Below are 19,146 nucleotides of genomic sequence, written 5' to 3'. Positions count from 1 at the left end.
TTCTCTACATCTGTGTCTCTATTTCTGCCTTGCAAACCGGTTCATCTGTACCATCATTCTAGATTCCACATATCTGTTTTTATCACAAAAGGGGTTGGATTTTGTCAAATGCTTTTTTGAGTCTATTAAGGTAATCAGGTAGTGTTTTTCCCTTTATTCTGTTAATAAGGGGCATTATATTGATTGATTTTCACAGGTTGAACCAACTTTGCTTTTTTTTTTTTTTGCTGCCAAAAGCTTTATTGTTTCCATTTGGTCCAAGGCTTGGGAGAGGGCCCCAGGGTGGTTACAAAGCCCTAGTGGCTGCAGAGACGGGCTTCAGGCAGAAGCCCTGACACCAGGGGGGCTCCTCAAAGGCTTCTGGGCTCTGGAGGCTCCTAGTTGTGCTTGAGGGTGATCCTTTCAAAGAGATACTGGCTGAGCCCAGCCTGGGACCAGCCAGCCTGTGGAGGTTAGTCGGGTGGTCGCCATCTGCTTGATGAGTTTCAGCTGCTCCTGCAGGAAGCGGCTCTCCAGGAAGTCACAGGGGTGCGTGTCTGCGCGGGCAGAACCCAGGGCCTGCGGGTCCGCAAGGGCCTGGCTCAGGTTCTTCTCCATGAGAATGGCGGTTTCCATAGCATCCTGGGTTTTACCCCACTCATCTTGGGACGGCTTCTGTGCTCCTGGAGGAGGGTGCGGCTGCTGCACTGGTTTTGCATCTTCAAGAGACGTTGGGCGCCCTCGTGCTTCTCCTTGGCCAATTCACAGAAAAAGTGGCCCACGTTCTCCAGAGCCACATCCTCGCGGTGGAAATAGAAGCCCAGAGAGAGGTAGGTGTAGGAGGACCCAGATGCATGTCAACTGGGCGGTTGATGGCAGCCTCTACCTCAGTGGAATAATTCTGAGGAATCTGGGAGCTCATGGTTGATCGGTAATACGGAGTTAAGCTCAAAAAATGGCGTTGGCTGGTCCCGAAAGCTGAGGGTGGCTGAGTGGCTGATTCCGAAAGTTGCGACTGGAAAAAAGGTTGGAGGGTGGTTGGAGGCTGGAGCAAGGGGCGTCCCTCGGTCTGTTTTGCCCCAACACTGTTGAAGCAAAAGACAGATCCGCAGGACCGCCTGAGCGGCTTGCCCCAACTTTGCATTTCTGGGATAATACCCATTATATTGGTGTCCAACCTTTTTCATATATTTGCTAGTATTTCGTTAAGGATGTTTGCATCTATATTCATACAGGATATTGATTTATATATTTTTTCCCTTATGCTATTTTTGTCTGGTTTTGGTATCAGGATATTATCAGTCTCATACAAAGAGTAGGGAAGAATTCCTCTTTTTAAAAAAATTTTTTGAAAAAGTTTTTGAAGAATTGGTGTTAATTCTTCCAGGGGACCACCAGACATGTCAAATAATGACAATTCTCTGGAAATGAGGCTCTGAAGGAGTGTGCTAACTCTGTTCCCTCTGGTAGGTATTGGGCTGCTAGTTTGCACTGAGATTGCAGGCTCTTGGTTTTCAAGGCTACCGCGGAGCCTGAGACGGGTAATGAAATAGGGCAAGTTAAAATGCTACAGAGACTGCTGCTCTTAGCAAAATTCAGTCATTTTTTTTGAATAAACACTCCCTGGATTGCTTTGAGCTTTTAAGTAACTTCCAGAGTCCTGAATTAGTTGATTCTGACAATTTTTGTAAAATTTCTTGTTGCTTTTAAGGAAGAGAGAATTTTGGAAGGACTAAAGACTTATATCCACATATAATTTTTGTGTTGTAAACACATCTTAAAATTTTATAATCTCACACAGTTTAGAAATTGTAGAAAATTTTGCACACTGAGATCGTATTACTAATATACAGAATGGAAATGGTGATTTTGAACAGAAGTATGAATGAGAATATGGAAACATCATGTTCATATTCATTTCCCAGTATCTAGGGGATGCATTATACACTGTTCTTCTAAATAAACCTATAGGTATATTTTATAATATAGTATTTTAACACAATTGTTAAATATTTGAGACAAATATTTTATGTCAGTCATTGCTTTATCTTGTAATTTTGCTTATGTTTGTTTCTTGCTGCAATTATTTTATCCCAGTCTACTTTACGTTTTTTAAAAAATTTTATTGGAGTATAGTTGATTTACAATGTGTTAATTTCAAATGTACAGCAAAGTGATTCAGTTATACATATATCCATTCTTTTTCATATTCTTTTCTCATATAGGTTATCACAGAATATTGAGTATAGTTCCTTGTGCTATACAGTAGCTCCTTGTTCCTTATCTATCTTATATAGTGGTGTGTGTATGTTAATCCCAAGGTCCTGATTTATCCCCCCCCCCCCACGATGTTTCCCTTTTGGTAAGCCTAAGTTTGTTTTTGATATCTGTAAGTCTGTTTCTCTTTTGTAAATAAGTTCATTTGTATTATTTTTAAAATTAGATTCCACATATGATTGATATATATTTGTCATTTTCTGACTTCACTTAATATGATAATCTCTAGGTCTGTCTATGTTGCTGCAAATGGCATTATTCTGTTCTTTTTTTATGGCTGAGGAATATTCAATTGTATATATATATATATATACACCACATCTTTATCCATTCCTCTGGCAAAGGACATTTAGTTTGCTACCATGCCTTGGCTATTGTAAATAGTGCTGCAGTGAACATTGGGGTGCATGTATCTTTTCGATTTATGGTTTCTCCGGATATCTGCCCAGGATTGGGATTGCTGGGTCATATGGTAGTTCTATTTTTAGTTTTTAAAGGAACCCATACTGTTCTCCCTAGTGGTTGTACCAATTTACATTCCCAGCAACAGTGCAAGAGGGTTCCCTTTTCTCCACACCCTCTCCAGCATTTATTGTTTGTAGTCTTTTTGATGATAGCCATTCTGACCAGTGTGAGGTGATACCTGCTTGTAGTTTTGATTTGCATTTCTCTGATAATTAGTTATGTTCTACTTTACATTTTAAAAAAATGTTTCTGTAGTCAGAAATGTTATATTTTTATGTAGCCAAATCTCTCAGTCTTCTCATTTGTGTAATCACCTATGGTTTCTTCATCTTAGATGTTAGGTAAATATCCAATAGCTGGCTAAATATCCTTTTCAATTTCTTCTTGTGTTTACTTGGATAGGTTTTAAATAGTCAACTTTTTAATCTTCCTAGAATTTATTTTCGTGTGTGAAATGAGGCCAAGAGTCTAAATTTATCTAACATGTTTTCTTTTATCATTGATTTTGATGTCTCATCTATCATAAATAGTATGACCTATTGCTGTACTTTTAACTTTTTAAAAAATGTTTTTATATGTTTAATCCTACATCCACACATTGTTATTATACTGGCTGTTGACTTAGAATATATTAAGAAATGACTTTTCTATTTCCGTCTTTGAAAAATGTTTATTAGAAATATGCATTGAAGTTTATTAAATGATTTTCAGGCTCTACCAGGATTAATTGTAGTTTATTGTGTTTAACCTATCACAATGCCATATTTATATATTTCATAATATGTTTAAAAATCCTTAAATTCATTAGATAAAAAGAAACTAGCATTAGTTAGGTATATTTTTTTTCCAGGAAACTTTACAGATTATGTCATTTATGCATCACAGTAACCTCATAAATTAGTTACAGATCAAAGCCCAAAACCCCTGAAGTTTGGTTATATTAACACTGAAAGTGATGCAGTTGATAATTTGGATTTGAATATACATATTAAAAGCCATGACTTCACCCTGTTAATTCAATTTGTATTGTGTTTCATTGAAAATTTTTCTATGTTAATAACTAGGGATTCGCTGTATAATGGAGAGACAAACATGCAAACAAAAATTTCCCTACAATGAGTTAAGTGCCATGACAGAGGTAGTGCACATGATATTCTGGAAATACTCAGTATGATAAACTTAACTCTCTCCAGGTTTATAAGATAAGTCTTCTCAGAGAAAGCTGGAAAGGGAAGAAAGTAAAGTTTGGAGGAAGCAAGAGAGTTGGACAAAAGTCAAGGAGGTCTGCAATGATGTCATAGAACACAATATTTGTGAATGAAGGAGTTAAAGGGCTGGAAGGAAGAACTTTATATTGAGATTGTAGGAAGTTGATTACAGTAGACCCGCTCTTAATTTTTGTCAAATTATAAGAGTAGCTATAAAAATTATGTGGCTCTGTGAATTTACAGTAACGTGCTTTAAAAAATGTTTATTCCCACATTTGGCGTATATACGCCAACTATATAGTATTCTATACTTTCTCTACTGCCAGTTTTTTAGATTAATGCAGATTTTCTAGTCTTCCAGCTTCCCTTGTCATATCAGGAAGTTGGAAAGCAAGACTGAGAGTGAGTCAAGATCTCCTTTTACCACTTTTCCATCCTAACCGAGGAGATAGAACTTAGGTTGAACATGTGAAAGGAGCAAGGTCAGTAATGACTGAGACGTGCCCTGAGGACCTCCATGTTCACTGCTTGTGCTGAACTTTTGCTGAACAGTCTAAATAAAACTGCTGAATAGTTGCTGAGTTGCCAAAAGGAAAAAAAAAATGCTGAGAACTGTACTTTTTCTGAACTAGAGAAAACATACCTTTCCGTAGTAACAGATGAGATATGCTCAATAACCCAATTGTATTTATAGAACAAATTTATCCTCCAATCCAAATTCTTGGGAAACAACTTTTCTAAGCCTGCATGAGCTTCCCGCTTTTTCCCGTAAAAACCCCTATCCATTTCCTCTGATGGGACACTATTCTGTGTTCCTCTGGAATCTGTGTTCCCAGAATAGCAATTCTAAGACCCCAAATAAACTACCTTTTGGACTCTTTATAGTTTGTGGTCCTTTGGTTTGACAAACTTTAGTATTGTTTCTCATTCTAGTCACATCATTCTGGTTTTTATAAACATTTAAAAGTTCTACCATGCATCCAATACTCTTTATTAATTTCTGCTGGGGTTTTAGATTTCTTTTTGTTTGATTTTATAGGACTTGTGTGAAATGCTAAGACCAGTTTCCAGCATTTTTACATATTCTGATACTTTAAGGTACTTTAAGGTAAAAGCTATTCTTTTAGTTTTAGCTTAGGGTTGAGGAAAAGTATCAAGGGGAAAGGTGAGCCTGATTGTCTGATGTAGAATATCTTTTTCAAGTCATCATCCGAATATCTCTTTAGCCCTCCTAAACATTACATATTGATTTTGAAAGGAGACAGAATGGAAATTTATGGTCAAATAGCCCAAAATAGGGCAGTGCTATTAAGTAGAAGCAGATAAAAATGAAAGACTTATAGAAAAACACTCTGCTAGTTAACACAGTCATCCCTCGGTATTGGGGGTGGGGTTCAGATTGGTTCCAGGACTCTGGGTAGATGCTCAAGTCCTTTACATAAAATGGTGTAGTGTTTGCATATAATCCTCCCGAATGCATAAATCATATCTAGTTTACTTATAATACCTAGTACAATGTAATTGCTATGTAAATAGTTATAAGTACAATGTAATTGCTATGTAACTAGTTGCAGCTGTGTGGCAAATTCAAGTTTTGCTTTTTGGAATTTTCTGGAATTTTTTTTTTTTTTTAATTTTTGACCTGTGGTTGGTTGAATCTGTAGATGAAGAACCTGCAGATACAAAAGGCTGACTGTATTCTCTGGAAAACCTGGCAAGGATAAGTAAAACTTTATTTTAGTTAGGGAAAGGACTGTTTACAAAACAATACTATTTATTATATAATTTTCTGTGTGGAACTGTATATATACTGTATAATAATATATATTATAATATATATATATTTATAAAATTATATATATATATATATATATATATGTATAATAATCCCAGGAATAACCTAGCTAGCATTTCCCACAAAACTGGAAGAGGCATTTTTTAAGTTATTGAACTTCTACTTCCTAGTAGCTTTCTTTTTACCTCCTAGTTTCAAGTGACTATTTTCCATGCTTCCCCTAGGTTTATGCTATTGTGTGCTGCTCTAAAGTGTCAGCCCTGGGAGAGAGTGGTAAGAAAGGAACAAAGCAATAGCTCACGACTATCAGGAATCCTATATTTGAAAATACTCAGGGGATGAGTTAGAGTGAACGATGATGATGAGTTAGGGTAATGGGCTTCCTGTGGGGGGGAAATTAATACACAACAAACCTCTCTTGTTCCTTTTAAAGTGCCACTGACACAAACCAGGCCCTAGCATCTTCTTTTGGTACCCTGAGTTCCCTGGTCGGGGTGGACATGAAATGGGGGAGGGTGTTGAGGATGACCGTTTCATGCTGAAGTCACAGAGCTCAGGTTCAAGGTAAAGCCTGCAAGACTGAATGGTTGCAGAACTGAAGGCTGCATCTTAGAAAGTGGAAGTACGGAACTGAATATGGACATGTGCACACATGTATCTCTTCCTTGTATAAAGTAATCAGTCTCTTGAACGATCACTTTCACCATGATAAGTTTGTCACAGAGGAAGGCAGTGGCCATAGCTGCCTGGTATTCTGGGCTGGTTCGAGGGGATAGATGCTGTGGTGAATGCAGGTATGTTCCAAAAATAAAAGGAAAACAGAGAAAGAGAATGAGCAAAATGAAAAAATAGGAGAAAGAGGAGAAGGAGAAACCAAAAATGAACAACAAAGAAAGAGTATGAGGTGGCCCTGCAGGTGTTCAGATGAAATATTCCCGCTTACACTCGCTCACTGTGTTTTGAAAATCAGTGTCACTTCTAAAGGAACTGTCCAAATTTTCTGGATATTCCTTGTCCTTCATCTGGTTGGTATGATGTGACTGCTTATGCTGGTAAAGGAAGCAGCTCATGGTGCCGATGGTGGAGAAGATGATGAATATCACCACTGCTATTACTCCTCCGATGAGAGCCGAGTCACTTTGCACTGCATTGGTGGTTCATCTGTCTTCTCAAAAAGATCTGATGAAGAATGCACCATGGTCACTGCATTCACATCCGAATCCATCATTGAGCCACAGCTGGATTCTGTCAAGATCCCTTGGATGGTTACAGGTGCGGTGGTGGCATGGCACAGGGCTGCCTTCAGTGGTGCTATGTGGTTGTATTGGACTGAAGCCAGACAGCCAACAAAACCCAGGGTGTTTGCTTTAGCAACTTCAGAATCCAATCGAAGATTCTCTGTGACTTTGCCCAAGGTGAGGGACCTGATAGCCCTGAACTCAACCTCTGAGGAGAAGTTATAACTGAGTCAGAGTTGCTGATCCATCTGAATGGTAAGCCCTCTGCCCTCTCAGTTAATCTTCAGGTGGTGCAGTCTTCTCTTGGCAAAGTTCTCTGTATAAATGGTGAATACATGGGTTTCTTCCTTGCTTAGCTGGTAGTGAACTTGTAAGCTTCCTGCTAGTGTTGGAGGGTCTGCAGAGGCGGGGGGGGGGGGGGTGGCTGTGTCCCACCGCGAGGACAAGGACACTAGCAGCAGAAGCTCTGGGAAGCACCCCCTGGCGCGAGCCCTCTCGAAATCCTTATTTCTTGAGTCTGTTTCTGACATTATTTAATCATTGAGGTTGTAGTTTTAATGTTTGCATGCATTAATAAAGGAGATCGTGAAATATATTTTGGATGTGTATGATGGATTTTGGGTAGATTTTCATCTACGGGGTGGCATGACTTTTTATGAGTGCAAAGAATTTAATTAGATGAAACTATAAAGACCTTTTTGACTACCTAAGTCTGCAGTATGTTTAAAAAAGTTAATCATAAACTTAAATATCAAAGGACATTTTGTCTGGTAAAAATATTCAAATACTTATTATACTGTTCGTTGTTTTTTACTTTTATTTAACAAAATATCCACTCTTTAGCATAATAATTCAATTTATAAGCCAGCATTACTTGGGAAGTTTGGAAATTAGTATCAGCTACTTCAATTCACTAACAGTTTATTTGAGTTTAAGATGGCATTTTCATCATTCTCTTTAAACATTCTGGATCCATGTTAGCTACTAGACAATGTCTTCATAGAATATGGCCCGGTTTTCATAATGTAGGTTTGTTAAGTGTATAACCCATATAAGGGATGGAGAACAAAATTGGGGTAACCAAGGAAGGAGTCATAGAGTTTCGGGGTGGCTACCACTCTAGATAATGATTTCTACAGAAAAGCAGTTTAGGTGAGTAAATAACCATTCACAGAATACTAAGGGACATAAGAGAAGGTAGTGGGACTAAAAATATCTCCAAAATTGTGGCTGCATAGAGACAGTAGGAAAAAAAGTGACCCTAGGAAGAAATGGTTGTTTTGCCATGAGGAACCTTGAATGTTTGGAGCATGAACCGGTGGTTGTTAATAAATAGATTCCATGTAAATGACTAATGAAGGCTCATGCTGGGAGCAAGTAGTAGCTTTCCAGAAAGCAAAAATGTTCCCATGAAGAAGCTTCCTGCAATAGCTCCTCTCCTATCTTCTATTCAGACTATGCATTTAGAAATATAGTGACATAAAACATTTAGCCTTGAGAGACAAACTGTAGATTTAATATGCTAATATATTTCTCAGTGAATTAAGTCTTCGTAATGAATGCCTGCAATGGGAATATTATCATGACTTTTTTTTCCATAAGGCAGATATTGTCATGATTAAAGTGACGAGAAATGTCATGTAAAGGTAAAGAGGAAATATGTAAGGTTTTCCCCAGTATGAGTATTCCATATTTATATGTGACATCTGTATGTTCTTTGGATATTTTGCTATATTTCTATTGTCATTGTACTACTTAAATATATGTCATTATCCAAAGACTTTAAAGGATTCTATAAACGTTAGCATATTAATCCTCTAAAAAATATGTAGTGGGGGGGTCTGGGGAAAATTATGAAAAGATGAAATTGGTCCTTGGACACTTTCATTACTTTCAAACCTCTTTTTCCCATTTATAGTACCTATATTTTAATTAAGCAATTTGAATATAAATTAGATTTCTATGATTGGAATTGTAGGGAAGGCAAAGTGACAGGGAACAATTTTGGCTGGTGTGGGAGGACAAAGCAACTTTCGCAGTGTCCCTCAAATTACACCTGATAAGAGGCTTACTCTGAAGTTCTAAGAATTCCAAGAACACACTTAGCCATTCTATCTATGATATAAGCAGTTTGTTAGTCTAACTATGTCACATTTTATCTGTTATTGATTAATATTCAATATAATATATAAAATATTTTTATAAATTGGTTTTTAAAAACAGAAACTATACATTTTAGCTGAACCATCACTATCATATAATCACTTTGGGGTGAAGTATAAGAATTTTTCTTTTTTTGTGTGTGTGATGAAAGTCTTGGTTCAAAATTGAAATTGAAGACATGAAATGGCAAAAGAAAAGGTGTTGAGACAGTTACAGGGATGAAAATAGTGGATGGATGGTGAAACCATATGACAAGAGAAGGCCCTGAGCCCTGGTTAAGGAGGCAACAAAGGTTAATCAGGAAATGAAGCTGTTATGTCTACACCTTGAGGAATAGATGAATCTTTTAAAGTATGAAAATCAGATAAGCAGGGGGAAAAAAAGGGAAAAAAGGCAAGAAGAAATGGCTGGAAAGTAAAATGGAGCAATTGCGGCACCCCATGGGACTCAGCAGGATAAACAGGGAAAAGTCTCCTTTAACCCATTGGTGAATCCCAGTTCTTGTCCTGCCTGTTTCCCTCAGATTAAATGTACTATCTGGCTACATTCCTAACTTTCAACCTTTATGTTTTATTCCCTGGATTCTGATCAGCTTCCTTTTGCTTTGGCATGGCTTTTTCACAAACAGATAAGCTTTCCTCTTGGCATAAAAATATTCATAAGATCTGAAGATAAAAAGCTCAAAGTGGTGAAAAAGCTTGCGGCCTGGATTTTAGATTTGGGTGTCATCGGCAGATGGTAGCTGAGAATATGAAAGTAGATGTGTTGTCCAGGGAAAGACTGTAGGGGAAGTAGACACCGGACCAAAGACTTTGATAGCTTTTTGAATTACTTTTTACCTGAAATTATGGTACTGCAACAAGTCCCTAGAAATACCAGTTGCAGGCTGATTTTCTCCTTCTAAAATGTAGATTACAAAAGCTTACTCCAGAATCCATATACTAAAGCTGAAGGCTTCTAAATTTTTATTTTATTCCTTTTGATCACTTTAATGTCTTTTGGATATTGCAAAGTTTTACAAAATCAGAAAGTTATTATATACAATTTTAACATTACATCATTTTGGCAGCAATTATTTCTTAATGATTTTTATTCTTCTTATCTCAACAACCTTATATAAAATAAAAGCATGCTATTCTTAGATTCAGCAACATTTAATTGCTAGTTCAGCATTGTACAACCTCTGCTCTTACACTATCGTGAAATGAACACAGACTTTGAAACTAGACAAACCTGAGTGTGAGACACAATTTCACTAGCTTAGGTGTCACCACCTCCATGAAGCCATTAGCTAGTTTCTTTTTGTCTTCTCAAGAAACTGACATAGATCTAACTTGACATTTATACCACCGTGTATTAAAATTATCAGCTGCTGTGTCAGTTTCCTTCATTACGACTCCTAACAGGCAAAGGAATATGTTTATTCAACATAGAGCTCAGCACGTGTAGGTGCTCCTTTTAATGTTTGAAAAGACAGATGAATAGACAATACTCAAGTGGCTTGATTTATCTTCTTCTTACAGGAAGAATGAAAAGAGAAGGATGGTAACCTTTTTTCAGCTATGTAGATAAAAAGAACCTAAGCACACTGTGTCAGTAAAATAAGACCAGAAAATGTAAAGCTAAAAGGCATTATCCTGAGCAAAACTCGATGAAGTAAGTAGAGACCCTTATCAACAAAATCTCTGATTGTCATCATGGACTACATAATAATTGTCATCTGGTTAGGGAGACAGAGGAGTTTCTAGAAATTAATTTGGCTCTTTGGAAATAATGGAGCATATTTCTGAGAAGAAGGTAAATTGTGAAACTCTATGGCACATTCTAAGATGACTGCCCCCTTTTGTATTTAATTAGCTCATATTCCTAATGGAGGTGTCAGGAAATAGCACAGAAACTCCGTGCAAAAGCTCCTGACCTCACTCTATGATTTCCCATCTCTGTGTTTAATAGTATCATTAGACCAGACTTTGAAGTTGGCTTCCATAGAGACTCCTATTTGCTCAAGTAAAAGGGATAGATGAGAAAGCTCATTATCTTGTATTTGGAACTTTACGCAGCTCCATAAAATTGTATATGAATACCTCATAGCTGGTGCTAAATATTCACTAGATAGCTCCCATAATTCTACTGCAGAATCCCTGATTGCTGATTCCAAAATTACAATGCCTCAATTTAAAATAAGTTATTAGGCTCTCAGGAATATGGTAAAAGTTTCATAAATGGACCTTTTTGGAATAGGGGAAATTCTTTATTGTCTCTATACCTCATTGCACTACTACTTTCATCAAAGATGCTTTGTGACTTAGAAAATGCATCCAAATTTAGGGAAACTGCAGTAGTCTTTTAAAATTAAAATCATTCATTTGAATATATATATATATATATATATATATGTATATGTATACAACCAGGTTTTCCTGATGATAAAGTTCTTTGCACAGTTAGAACTTGTCAAAGGGGTTATAGTTGTCCATAAATGCTCAGATTCTATCAGAGAGTGGATGTTTAACTTGGTAGGAACTAACTCATAAAATTAGGCGAATCTAAGTAAAGTATGCCTTGCTAGCATGGAGGCAAATATGTCACCATGATGGTAAAGAACAGGGCAGAAAAGCTAATCTTGATTGGAGCTCATTTTACTGCATCTAGGCATCACATCTATCCATAGCAACAAATGATCTTGCATTCCTTTCTATCCTAGATTCCATGTAAATTGCTTTTTCTTGGATGCATTGATGATGAACTTTGGGGAGAGCCTGTATGATTCTGAGTGGAATCTCTACTGTGATCTAGGCAGATGTCTTCAAATGCTTATTGGTTAATGTTGTATGTCTGGGCAACATAGGAAAGCCAGAGGAAAAAATTAACACTGGAAATGACACTTGACGGAAAAAAATCATAAATTAGGGCTTGGTATCTGTGTTAATGTGTAGGTCTGCTCTTCTCTTCTCCACTGCCTAATAAAGACAGCTGAACATTCTCAACTACCTAATAGGGGCTCCCTGTGTTCTTTACTGTTGCATTATGTTCCCCACTGCTTGAAAGGCTGCCTTGAGTCCCTCTGTGACTAGCATGAGCTGACACACACACGGAAAGGCTTATTGAGCCATATCTTATAATGAAGTGAGAGTTGCCTCAGTCATAGGAGGGCTAAATAAACTGCCACAAAAACTTGTTCCTATGGAATGGGTGCTTTTCTAGCTTACTCTAATGTTGACACACCCAGTATTCTTACCACACAGGGTTAATTTCCCTGATCACATCATGTATTCTTATTTACCACTCATTTTTATGTCATTCCCACTACTTACAATGTCAAGCCCTACTCCTTCTCTGCCTGTCAAAATCCCATATTTTAAGAACTCTCTTGGCCAGCATATGGAATAGTGCTTCATACACAGTAGATCCTAAGTGAATACTAGTCATTGAATAAATGAATGAATTAATGAATGAATTAGTGAATGAAACTTCTGAGCTGATATATTCCTATCGGAAGTTTGTATATACTTCTAATTTAGCATCTATCAAATATTATCATAGTGGAATGTATATAAACATATGGATATATTTATAAATATATAAATATATACTTTTCCTAGTACTTGTGTATTTCAACATGGCTCTTCAATGACTAAAAACTTCATTGCATATTATAATTTTATTAAATGGGAATGTGAACAGAAGGATGCATAACTTAAGGGATTTGACTGATGTGTCAGAACAGTAGTATGTTGCCTACACACAAAAAACTTTCACGTAGTGCATATATAAATATGTCCAGGTGTGTGTGTGTGTGTGTGTGTGTGTGTATATATATATATATATATATAAAATACAAAGTAAGTGTCATACTTGGTATTAACTTGTTTAATGCCTGATAAATTCAAGTCTATAATACTTGTTATATCTTTTCATTTAATGAATTTTTTGTAGTCTATTTTTAGATATTGAAGAGTTCATTTTTCTGCCCATTGTGGGAAAGAATATGTACTAAAATTTCCAAATATCCCTCAAAAAAAGAAGAAAGAATCTTTGTAATTAAAATAAATCTTTTTATTCTTAAGGGAGGAGGGATTTTGAGTGACTCTTGACCTTATGGCTCCTGCCAACCATTTGTAACTCACGAGTGGTGATATAAATCATGCTAATAAATGCCAAAGAATGCATAATATTTCAATTTGCCTTATTGTCACTTTATTATTCTGAGTGGCATTCCTTACTAGAGAGCTGTGCGGAGACTGTTTACCTGAAAAATATCATCTTTTTTTTTATTGAAGTATAGTTGATTTACAATGTTGTGTTAGTTTCTGGTGTACAGCAAAGTGACTGATATATATATATATATATATATATATATATATATATATATAAATAACTGAATAATATATATATTCTTTTTCAGATTCTTTTGCATTATAGGTTATTGCAAGATATTGAGTATAGTTCTCTGTGCTATACAGTAGGACCTTGTTGTTTATTTAATATATAGTATTTTGTATCTGATAATCCCAAACTCCTACTTTATCCCTCTCCCCCTCTCCTCCCCGATTCCCCTTTGGTAACCATAAGTTTGTTTTCTATATCTGTTTTGTAAGTAAGTTTCTGTTTTGTAAATAAGTTCATTTGTATCATTTTTTAGATTCCACGTATAAGTGATACCATATGATATTTGTCTTTCTCTGTCTGACTTACTTCACTTGATATGATAATCTCTAGATTCATCCATGTTGCTGCAAATGGCATTATTTCATTCTTCTTTATAGCTGAGTAACATTCCATTGTATATATATATATACCATATCTTCTTTATCCAAGAATATCGTCTTGGAGAAATTAACACATTGAAACTAAAGTTTTCTAGCCCTTGAAATTCACTAATAGTAACTTTGAGGTTCAAGAAAATATCATTTGAGTTTGATATTGTCTCAATGAGTCCCTCTCTGACTGTTAATCCTTAGTCATCCCTCCCTTTTCTCACCTCACATGACACATTGTGTATGTGTCACTTGGTCTAAACTGCTTTGCATTGTTTTTTATCTCTTTCTATAAACATCAAGGGTAGAGATCATGTCTTGTATCTCTTTGTCACTTGAGCCTAGGTACATAAACATTTGAAGGGGAGGAGAATGAAAATAATTGGGGGGGCTCTCTCTCTGTCTCTCTGTTGTGTTTTTAATAGCAAGGAAATAGTCATAAACTGGTATGGTCAAAGTTTAAGTAAAATTTAGACTATATAGACAATATTGAAATTTAGAATGGAGAGATAATTTTAAATATAATTAATTCAATGCTATATAGTACTGAAGACTTGAGCAATGTTCTCCTTTTGTGGGGAGAAATACATATATACTGTATATAATATATATATTTACACACTACTATGGGCTATTTAATTTTATGTAAATAACTCTCAAAATAGTTTGTTCAATAATTAACCATGGAACTCACAGGAGATGTTTCTTAATGTTTTCAGAGTCAAGGATTTAGAAATAAAAGGTAAATATATACAGTGAGAAAGTTGTTTTTAGTGCTATGATAATACACTGTCTTTACTATGACCAACAACAGCATATTACGGTTAAGCAGTGTTTTTATGTGATAACTAATGCCGCAACATATTTAACTTTGTATAGAAAATATGATGGGTTTTAATTGTAATCTGAAGAATATAAGCATTACTTGAAAGTTCTTTGTGTGTCGGCAACATACTACTGTTCTGACACATCAGTCAAATTCCTTAAGTTATGCATCCTTCTGTTCACATTCCCATTTAATAAAATTATAATATGCAGTGAAGTTTTTAGTCATTGAAGGGCCATGTTGAAATACACAAATACTAGGAAAAGTAAAGAATTAGGTCATTTCCTGACATTAAAACCCCAAGCACTGTGACTGGGTCAGATTAATCAGTTCCTGGTGTAACCAAGGCCAGGTATGCCTGGGAAGCTCTAAGTGCCTAGGGCTCTCTTGGTTTTAAAGGACTGCAGTCTGGTTCAATAGACTCTACTACTGCCTCTGAAACTACTTACCTTTGTGTCTAGAGTAATCAGTTAACCACACTGAACCTTAGTTTCCAAGTCAGTAAAAGGAGGGAAGCTGAGATGTTTGAATTTTAAGGTCTCTTTTAGTCCTCAGACTCTGGGTATAAACTAGTAGGTTGTCTTCCTAATTATCTGGGGAATATAGAGATGGCCAAGCCATTCTTTCAGGCTTATTGAAATCATATTAACAGGACAATGTTAATACTAATATAATTAATTTACAGCAAGATTAACACTCAGAGCTGTGTGAAATCACATGAAGGAAGCAAATATTCTTACTGAAATTTGGCTATTTCATATATGTGATTTCCAAAGACCCCTATCTTAGCACATGCATACCATAACATCTCGTATAGGTGACAAGTACAAGGTTAATCTTACTACTGTGTCTCAATGGGACATTGCTTGTTCCCTTTCTCTAACTGATGATGATTCAGTCCCCATATCCCAGAAATAAATCCCTTTTCATATATGCTGTTCTGGGCTACAGCCAGATGCTCCATTTATGAGAACAGACCTCATCCAGCCTGACTAGGGGTATTTCAGCTACACAGTGTCCGCCTTGGCAAAATTTTCTTTAGTTTGATTAAGCCTTATTGCCAACTTCCCAAGTGAGAACACTTATGGAACAATGGGATCTTTTATAGCCACTAACACTACTTAATCCTGGTAGCACAACAACTAATTGCTTCTTTAATTAATTTAAGGGTAAGAAGTAAAATCTGTAGGCACTTTTATGCCCATGGATGGTTAACTTATATATACTATAGCTTAGGTTAAAAACTCAAAACACAGTGTTGCCTAATCAGTGAAACTGAACTCTTAATAATTAGAAAACCTTACATTAAATGGCCTTCACCAGAATTTACCTTAGGCCAACTACAGGTGGATTGGAGTTAAGAGGGCCACAATTTGGCAGAAAGAATGGTATAGTGGAAAGAAAACAGGGTCAAGGGTGACACATGATTTGTGGTTCCAGTGTTAACAATTACTGTCATAAGCATATCACCTTCTCTGGTTGTCAATGGAATGAAAAAAAAAAACACACTTGGTTGCAGACGTGGCACTCAATTCTCCACCATATCTTGATACATGAGAATAATGATAGTGCTTCAGCCATCTACCTCTTTGTGTCACTGTGCTTATGAAATGGCGTAAAGAGCTCACGCTTTGGAGTCAGACAGAGCTGAGCTCTGTAGTACAGCCAGACCTGGAACCTAAATCTCCTGACTTTCAATCCTGTACTCTCTTTATTACACCATGCTTGAGACTGATCAATAGAGGAGAAAGATAACTATGAAAATCCATAATGTCCCCTTACAGAAAGGTGAACATGGGTAGTACAGGTAATGTGTGTAATGAAAAGATTATTCTTTGAAGATTATTTGAAGACTATTGATTTATAAAGTAACTTTTCCTATCAAACGTTAATTGTCCTAAGTCCAAGGGACAATGAGAAGCCAGTGATACCTAGCTTCAATATTTGGAAGTGTAAAGATTAGGTCAGTTAAACATCACTATCTTCCGGGGCTTCCCTGGTGGCGCGGTGGTTGAGAGTCCACCTGCCGATGCAGGGGACACGGGTTCATGCCCCGGTCCGGGATGATCCCACATGCCACAGAGCGGCTGGGCCCGTGAGTCATGGCCGCTGCACCTGCACGTCCGGAGCCTGTGCTCCGCGACGGGAGAGGCCACAGCAGTGAGAGGCCCGCGTACCGCAAAAAAAAACAAAACAAAACAGAAAAAAAAAAAAAACAAAAAATCACTATCTTCCTAAGAGACTCACTGTTAAATAATAAGTTTTTTTTTAAAGATTGTGCAAATACTCTCTCTCCCTCTGCATTGGCTGAGGTCAATATATTATTGTATGGGACTTTGGTCAAGAAGATAAAAAGGCAGAATGACCCTTAGAAAATTATTGTGCTGCTGCTCTCATATGTCTGGACGGACCACAGGGCTTAGTAGCAGAAACTGTCTTTCTGAAAGAAAGATCTTGATAGAGAACAGTGAGAGAGATCTTTTTTTTCCGTTGAGTTGGGTGTTTGTTGCTGTGCGCAGGCTTTCTCTAGTTGCGGCGAGTGGGGGCTACTCTTTGTTGCGGTGTGTGGGCTTCTCATTGCGGTGGCTTCTCTTGTTGCAAAGCACGGGCTCTAGGTGCGCGGGCTTCAGTAGTTGTGGTGCGTGGGCTCAGTAGTTGTGGCTTGCGGGCTCTAGAGCACAGGCTCAGTAGTTGTGGTGCACGGGCTTAGTTGCTCTGTGGCATGCGGGATCTTCCCAGACCAGGGCTTGAACCCACGTCCCCTGCATTGGCAGGCGGATTCTTAACTACTGCACTGCTGGGGAAGTCCCGAGAACAGTGAGCTCTTGATAGAGAACAATATATTTATGGGAAGGTGAGCAGTGCTATATTCTAAGTTGGAGAAAGGAAAGGGTTATCATTTTCTACTCTATATCTCTAATAAAAATGTATATTGGTTTGAGTGCTTATTTTTCAACTTAGCTTCTAAAATGAAATTTTACAAGTACAGTGGAATATCTATCTATCTATCTTTTATATATCTTATCACAATGAATTCCCATAAAATAGAAAATTATTTTTTCTATAAAGAACTGATATTGTCTAACCTAAGTGGTTCATTGGCTGGGATTCAGAAATCATTTTGTTTTTGTAAAACATTTCAACATAATGGTACTTTTGGACTTTATTTGCCTCAAACAGTTAATTCAGTACTTATGGAGATTCATGCTACTAAACATATCCATTTGATAGGAAAGCAATTGCATCTCAAATAGATTATTAAGACAGTAGAACCAGTGGAAAAAATAAGGGCTTGGAAAGACATAGAAGTAAATATTCACATTTACACCTATTGTGGAAATTTTTTTTGAATATCATGAGGGCTTTGATTATCCTGAAAAAGAATAGTAGGATCTTTGTTCCTAGATATCTTGAAGAATGGGACAGACATCTAACTACATGTACTATATAGATATTTTTAGATATTTTTTTAAACATGACTAAAGAACAAAAAAAATGCAGTAATGTCCTTCACAGACCAACCAATCTGTTATTGTCTATTTAGAATAAACAAAGCAATTTATTTTATGCAAAATGTAGCCAAAATATAAGTACTTAGATGCACAAACATAACTCAGCATTGTTCAAAAGATACTCTAAGGGCCTATAGATAATATAAAGACTTGGTAGGAAGCAAAATCCTTAGAATACTAAACATATTATTTACAGCAATAGTAAGTAATATATGTTGCTTACTATGCACCAGGCCCTATTCTAGGAGTTTTATTTATTACCTTACTTAGTCCTCAAATCATGTAAAGTACTTACTATTATCATCCCCATTTTATGGATAAGGAATTTGGAGTATATCTGAGCCATTTTCTCATCCTCCAAACTCTTGTCTAAACATAAGAGAAGACTTTCTTACTTTTTCCCCTTCTTATCAATATTGTCCTTGGTTGTGCGTGTGTTAGCAGTATTTCCCATTTGTGGCCTCCATGCTTTTGCTAAGCTCAAAGCTCACTTTTCGAGTTATTAGAGGTCCTTGGCAATTTTCTTTTTACCTTAATATTTAGGATAACTTCTAATTAAGATCACTAGTAATTATAATTACTGGTAATTATTTTCTTTCTGAGAAAGGCCTGTAAAAGGTTAGCTTACTTTCAGGAATCAACTGAGAAAGAATTAAATGACTTTTTTTTTTTTTTTGCGGTACGCGGGCCTCTCACTGCTGTGGCCTCTCCCATTGCAGAGCACGGGCTCCGGACGCGCAGGCTCAGCGGTCATGGCTCACGGGCCCAGCCTCTCCGCGGCATGTGGGATCTTCCCGGACCGGGGCTCGAACCCGTGTCCCCTGCATTGGCAGGCGGACTCTCAACCACTGCGCCACCACGGAAGCCTTAAGTGACATTTTTAAAGGTTTTAATTTCCAATGAGAAGCTGCAGCACTGGGAGGATT

At 36.9% G+C, this 19,146-nt stretch overlaps 1 protein-coding gene and 1 pseudogene across 3 annotated transcripts in view; both read right to left on the bottom strand.

Annotated features, from left to right (window-relative positions):
• The window catches only part of HTR2C (5-hydroxytryptamine receptor 2C), a gene marked incomplete at both ends in the record, with an annotated part of 112,893 nt that overhangs the window by 61,794 nt on the left and 31,953 nt on the right, over positions 1-19,146 (bottom strand). The gene's annotated exons all lie outside the window — the stretch shown is intronic.
• Positions 287-901, bottom strand: LOC307180196 (ferritin light chain-like; annotated as a pseudogene). The gene has a single exon. The product of its transcript is annotated as a ferritin light chain-like (transcript).

The sequence above is a fragment of the Stenella coeruleoalba genome (assembly GCF_951394435.1).
Source record: "Stenella coeruleoalba genome assembly, chromosome: X".
Lineage (NCBI taxonomy): Eukaryota > Metazoa > Chordata > Mammalia > Artiodactyla > Delphinidae > Stenella > Stenella coeruleoalba.
The sequence above is the reverse complement of the archived record's forward strand: the minus strand, read 5'-3'. Positions and strand labels throughout refer to the sequence as shown.